The sequence below is a fragment of the Nannospalax galili genome, unplaced genomic scaffold, assembly GCF_000622305.1.
Source record: "Nannospalax galili isolate Female #2095 unplaced genomic scaffold, S.galili_v1.0 scaffold649, whole genome shotgun sequence".
Lineage (NCBI taxonomy): Eukaryota > Metazoa > Chordata > Mammalia > Rodentia > Spalacidae > Nannospalax > Nannospalax galili.
This window is the reverse complement of record NW_008359093.1, coordinates 1,091,513-1,098,214: the sequence shown is the minus strand read 5'-3', so window position 1 is coordinate 1,098,214 and position 6,702 is coordinate 1,091,513. Positions and strand designations below refer to the sequence as shown.

Sequence of the window (6,702 nt, the reverse complement as noted above, 5' to 3'; positions counted from 1 at the left end):
TATATAAATATTTATTTTATAGATATTTAAGGATATATATGTATGTGCATATTTATAAATGTGTTTGAATTGTATTTATTTATATGTCATTATGTATTTGTATATACCATTTGAAAATAAGTTTAAGTATGTCACTTTACCTCTGAATATCTCTATATGTATTTTAGGGTAAGGCCATTCTTCTGCACTGAATCCTTAAGTACAGAAGTCTATTGATTTTTGAGGTCCTTTACCTGGTCTAAGGAAGTTCTTTGTGGGTATGTGATTTGCAAATATTTTCTCCCAATTTGTTGAATTGTTTTTCTGGATTCTTGCTCTCAAAGTTTAAATTTTTGATGGGGGTGGGCGCTTGGGACAGTATCTTTTTGTAGCCCCAACTGGCCTGGAACTCACTATGTAGACCAGGCTGGCCTCAGTATCACAGATCCACCTGCCTCTGCCTGCAGAGTGCAAGGATTAAAGGTGTGCACCACCATGTCTGGCATGGTAGTTTCATGTTTTTGACCACACAACGTTTTATATAAGTTTTTGTTTTAACCTTTTAAATCTTCATGTATGCCTGTGTGTATCATGTGCTGAGTTTTTATAGTTTTTGTATTTTATATTTAAGACCATGATCCATTTTGAGTGGATCCCTTACAGGATGAGGGTTCAATTTCATTCCTTTGTATTTGGATATCCAGCTGTTCCAGCACCACTGCTTCAAAGAGTCCCTCTTTTTCAGTGAATGTCTTGTCAAAAGACATTTAGCTGTATGTGTGTACAAAGTTTATTTTCAGGCTTTGTGTTCCCTTGGTGTGTATGCCTGTCTTCAGGGCTTTGAAATCAGCTGGGTGTCGTGGCCCACGCCTTAATCCCAGCACTCAGGAGGCAGAGGCAGGCAGATCTCTGCGAGATGGAGGCCAGCCTGGTCAACATGGCCAGTTCCAGGTCAGCTAGGGCTACAGGGAGATCCTGTCTCAAAAAAAGACCAAAACAATAACAAAATAGTTTAGAAATCAACAAATGTGAGCTCTCAATTTTTTTAAAAAAATTTATTTTTATTTATTTATTTATTTATTTATTTATTTTTGTCTTTTTGAGACAGGGTCTCCCTGTAGCCCCAGCTATCCTGGAACTCGCTATGTAGACCAGGCTGGCCTCGAACTTACGAAGATCTGCCTGCCTCTGCTTCCCAAGTGCTGGGATTAAAGGCGTGAGTTACCACACCCGGCTCTTTATTTATTATTTTTATGTGTATGTGTATGTGTGTATTGCCTGCATGTAGGTAAGTACACCCATATCGTGCAGTGCCCGCGGAGGCCAGAAGAGGCTGTTGGATCCCCTGGGACTGGAGTTACAGACAGTTGTTAGCTGCCATGTGGGTGCTGGGATCTTCTGCAAGAACTGGATCTTCTGCAAGAACTACCAGTGTTCTTAACTGCCGAGCCATCTCTCCAGCCCCGAAATCTCCAATTTTTAAAAAGATTGTTTTGGTGATTCAGAATTCCTTGAGATTCCATATGAATTTTAAGACGAACTTTTCTATTCAAGGAATGTTTTGGGGATTTTGACAGGGATTACATTGTAGAGTGCTTTGGACACTACTGACCTCAGAACACTTTGAGGCCTTCCAGTCCTTGAACATCATGACTTCCCACTTATTTGTATCTTCTTAATTCTATTTGGCAACATTTTGTAGTTTGCTGTATACAGATCTTGCCTCCTTGGTTACAGGTCTTTTATACATGCAACTTTTTTCTTAATTTGCTTCTTTGGATTGTTCATTGTTAGTGTATAAAAATGGAACTGATTTTTCTGTCTTGATTTTGTATTTTGTAATTCCTGAATGCATCAGTTCTAACGAACTTTTTGTGGCTATTCTTCACAGTTTCCTGAGTATATGATCATGCCATTCATGAACAGTGATACAAGTGCTCCTTAATTTACAATTGGGTATTATCCTGGTAACCCTACCATGTTGAAGATACTACACTAGAGTATCAGTTGTTGGCACTGGGTCTTGTATCTAACTTGGGGCTGTGGCACACTGTTACATCTCAGATTCACAAAAGAATATTATACCATGTTATCTCTGGCCAGGGGAAGGATGAAAATTTGAAACAGGTTCTACTGAAAGTGTTACTGCTTTTGGAGCATCATGAAGGTGAAGCTGCGGATATGGAGCCATTTTACATCTGGCGCTGTCTGGTTTCTTTTATCTTCTTGCTTAATTATCCTGGTAAAGACAGAAATCCTTATCTTGTCTCTGATCTCCCAGGGAAAGCTTTCAGGCATTCACCATTGAGTTTGATGCATATGTGGCCTTTATGTCAAGTCAATTTTCTTCTATTCCTAGATTATGGATTAATGCTTTTATTTACTAAATTAAAATTTTTTTCATTGTATTGTTTATACCATGAAAAGATATTTTGGCCAGTGTATTTTCTTTTCTTTTTCGTATTTTGTTTGTTTTTCATTTTTTGAGACAGGGTGTCACTATATGGCCCTGGATGACCCAGAGAACTACCTACGTAGACCAGGCTGGCTTTGAACCAGGCTGGGATCAAAGACGTGCCACCACGCCTGGCCTTCTAGTGCTTTTTCTACATTATTGGGTGACTGTATTCTTCTTTTATTCTGTTTAATTGATTTATTGCATTGATATATTTATGCCTGTCTGATTTTATTTTATGAGTGTTTGTGAAAATTCATGGAGATGTATTTAAGGATTCAGTGAGTTGAATTTATTGTCTGAGTTTTTCATTTTAACTGATAATTATATCAGTTAAAAATGACCAGGTAATTATAGTGTAGACCACAGTGGTAGAAGAGGTGTGACAGCACAATTCTGTAGGTATTTCAATGTCAGAGCTTACATATTATGTGTGACTTCAGAGACAAAGAGCAGAATAGAGCAGAATGCCTATGTTTCTGATCCTCACTGCTAAATAGATATTTGCTGGGATGGGGAGACTCAGGAAGGGAAGGCTGGGTTACATCATCAGGTTAAGACTCAGGCTTCAGTTTTCGGTTGGTTTGGTATGCACTGTCCTGCCTATCTCCAAGGATGAGGGAGGAATAGACAGTTCAGGACGTAGACCTGGGTTCTAAGGAGCTGGCAAAGGTGAGGTCAGCACTGTGTGAGCCAAGCACACTGGGCTTGGGAGGGTGAGGTGGAGGGAGAGGAGCTAAGGAGAATGCTTGTATTTGGACAGATATCAAGGCAATCAGGAGACTCCCAGAGAAACCTCTCCCGATAGAGGATTTTAGAAACAAGGCTGGGTCCTTTTTCTTAAAATGGAGTTACACATGAGTGTACTTACATGTAGAAACCACTAACTTTGCTGGTCGCACAGTTACTGTCTTGTGTTCTTAGAAATTTGATTCTGGCCTTCAATGAAAGTACCAAATGTAAACCCCATTGTGGTTATAGCGGGAGCTTCTTGAGATGTAACGAGGTCCAGGACCATGCTTTTACTGGCCTTGGATCCTCCAGAAACTTCTGTTGTCCTGCTTTTCTTTTCTATATTGAGTGTGTATTCTTTCTTAGAAGTGTGAGAATCTATAATATATTTTTAAATTTATTTTTATTTTATGTGTATGTGTGTTTTGTTTTCGTGTAAGCACAGTATGTCCATACAGTGCCTGCAGAGGCCAGAAGAGAGCATTAGATCTTCTGGAACTGGAGTTACTGACAGTTGTTAGCTGCTATGTGGTTGCTGAGAACTGAGCCTGGGTCCTCTGCAAGAAAAGCCAGTGCTCTTTAACTGCTGAGCCATCTCTCTAGCCTTAAGAATCTATAATATTTTAATAAATATTACAAGTTGAAATAAGCCCAATACCCTGGCTGGTATATTGTCTGCTGTGTTACACTTTCTGTCTCCACTTTTATTTATTTATTTACTTATTTTTATTTTATGTGTATAAGTTTTGCCTGCATGTGTGTGAGTGCACCACATGCATGCAGACTTTTTGTCACTGGACAAAATACCTGAGAAAATAATTATAAGGGAGGAAGTATTCCTTTTGACTCATAATTTTGGAAGCTACAGTCCTTGACTGGCAGCCGATGGGCCTGAGTCTGCTGTACCTGAGATTGAGAAGATCATGGTGGAAGAGTGTGGTGGAGCATAGCTGTTCATCTTTGGTAGCCAAAAAGAGAGAGGAAACATGTCCCTAGTGGTCCAGTCCTCCAACCCCCCACCCCCAAAGTTTCCACCACCTCACAAAACAGCCCCAGGAGCTGGGGAGTAAACCATCAAAAAGCAATCAGTTGGATATGTTTCACTTTCAAACTTCAACAGCCTCATAGACCGATATACCCAGCTGTTTATGCATCCTTGGTCTAAGGGGAAGACAGATGCATAATGTCAGCATGAGCTTGGCATGTTGGCCAAGAGACATTGTAGTGATGTGAAAAGAGGTCATGGGTTTGTGGGCAGATGGGGGAGAATTGTGTTTACTGATGGGGTGAAAGTGAGAGTCTGGGGCTAAGGATACTGTTGTGTTGTGTGTGTGTGACTTAGAACTGGGACAAAGGGACCAGATCTTCCTGAGGAACCGTGAATCCCTGTGCCTGTTTGAGAGGGCATGGGAGACCTTCAGTGCACTTCAGGGCTCCCTCCAGTACAAGTCACAAGGTAGTGGAGCCAGGGATATAACCATGATCCTGAGGCCAGTGAGGTACTGTGCTTCTCACCTGTTAAAACTCTCCTAGAAACAACTGTGAGAAATAGGCTGTTGTTTGCCAGTGGTGGGGAGCATGGGAACATGATCATGTGGGAACAGGTGGGACCAGATCTGATACCTCAGTGTCCCAGATCTGCAGCGGGAGACCAGGGATTGTGCTTGGGAGCAGAAGTCTCTTTCTCAAAAGTACCCCTCCAGGAGTTCAGGCTTCTTTCGTAGATATTATTCATCATTTGTTAAGATTGGAAATCTCTAAAGGTATTTTTTTCTTTTTTCTCTTTGAGACAGGGTCTCTCTGTAGCCCCAGCTGGCCTGGAACTCACTATGTAGACCAGGCTACCCTTGAACTCACAGAGATCCGCCTGCCTCTGCCTCCCAAGTGCTGGGACTACAGGTGTGCGGCACCATGCCCTGCAATTTTTTTTTTCTTTTTTGAAACAGGGTTTCACTATATGCTCTTGGCTGGCCTGGAACTATCCATGTAGATTAGGCTGGCTTTGACCTCATGGAGATCTGCTTGCCTCAGTCTACTCCAAGTGTCGGGATTAAAGGGATATACTACCATGCGCAGCCTCTGAAGCTGTTTTTATTTGTATAAATGACTCAGTCTTTCCTCCATCTTCATACCTTCCTATCCTGCAGGTCCATATCCAAAAAAAAATGAATCTATGGAGCCTGTCCAGTTTCTTATTTTGCTGGTGTATGTGTGTCCATGCTCATTTTCCCCCCAATCATTCCAGATATGATATACATGGTGAAAAATATATGCAAAAGCAGGTTTCAGAATTTTCACAAAGTAAACACACCGTGTTGGGTCTCCCTTTTTTTTTTTTTTTTTGTCTTTTTGAGACAGGGTCTCCCAAGTGCTAGAATTAAAGGCATGCGCCACCACACCCAGCTTTTAAAAAAATACTATTTTTATTTTATGTGTATGTGTGTATTGCCTGTATGTAGGTAAGTGCACCAGTGTCGTGCAGTGCCCATGAAGGACAGAAGAGGCTGTTGGATCCCCTGGAACTGGAGTTATGGACAGTTAGCTGCCATGTGGGTGCTGGGATTTGAACCTGGATCTTCTGCAAGAACAGTCAGTGTTCTTAACCAGTGTTCCTAATCCTTTTGCTGTGGTTTCCCCCATCTGGGATTATAGGGGTGTGCCACCTCACCTGTCCAATTACTTATTGTTGATGTATATAAATCAACTGCATGTTTTTCACTCGTCCCCTAGTTGGTGAACATTTGGATATGTTCTGAATAGTGTTGCTGTGAATGTGCGTACACATTTCTCCTAGGTGTGTTCCTACAAGAAAGTTGTGTATAAGGTAGTCAGAGGGTCGGGTAGTAGATACTTGTCTGGCTAGTTTAAATGCACACCACCATTTTTAACTCCAGCTTTTTATTTTCTGGTTTTTTTTTCCCCTGTAAGGATTCAAATATCCCCTCGAAATGTCCAATGGGGTCACCAACTCAGGATGTTTTTCAGGAAGAAGTACTCAGTTTTGTGACCATGGGAAGATTCCTGTTTATCTACATTATGAGAAATGTGGGACTATGAGGAGCAGGTAGAAACATACCACCGATACCCAGAGCAGCATGTGAGTTGAATGTCATCCACCAAAGAAGACCCAGAGGTCAGATGAAACACTGTCATTTTTATGGATTTGGTGAAAGAGTATGTCAGCTCAGTCCTCAGCTCATACCAAAGATGTTCTACAAGAAACACTCTGGGGACAAGACCCACTTGTTAAGTATTTCAGTTATATATTCACTGTCAGAAAAGCTTTAAAGAAAGCACGCTGGATAGGAATGAAGTGGTACCTTTAGCCATACTACACACCTCTGTGCGCAAGATGCAGTTGTCAGAGAACAGCAACCATACTACAGAGAAGGATGTGAGGTGTTGTTTAATCAAGGAACATACCCACCTGAAGGGAAGAGAAATGACTTTCAATGAATATCGTGCCTTCCGTGAATGTGAACCCTCCTTCAGTCAGAAATCTCATTCAGCTGGGCACTAGAAGATTCTTGGCGGAG

At 41.3% G+C, this 6,702-nt stretch overlaps 1 long non-coding RNA gene across 2 annotated transcripts in view; it reads left to right on the top strand.

The window, feature by feature from the left end:
- LOC115068369 overlaps nucleotides 1-1,338 on the top strand; it is a 4,824-nt gene extending 3,486 nt beyond the window's left edge. The window contains exons 3-4 of one of the 2 annotated variants that reach the window (XR_003847729.1): nucleotides 168-257; nucleotides 1,291-1,338. This is a non-coding gene — a long non-coding RNA (uncharacterized LOC115068369). Of the gene's footprint in view, nucleotides 1-167; nucleotides 258-1,267 lie in introns of both variants that reach the window. The other variant, XR_003847728.1, reaches the window with a different exon arrangement.
- The last annotated feature ends 5,364 nt before the right edge of the window (nucleotides 1,339-6,702 follow it).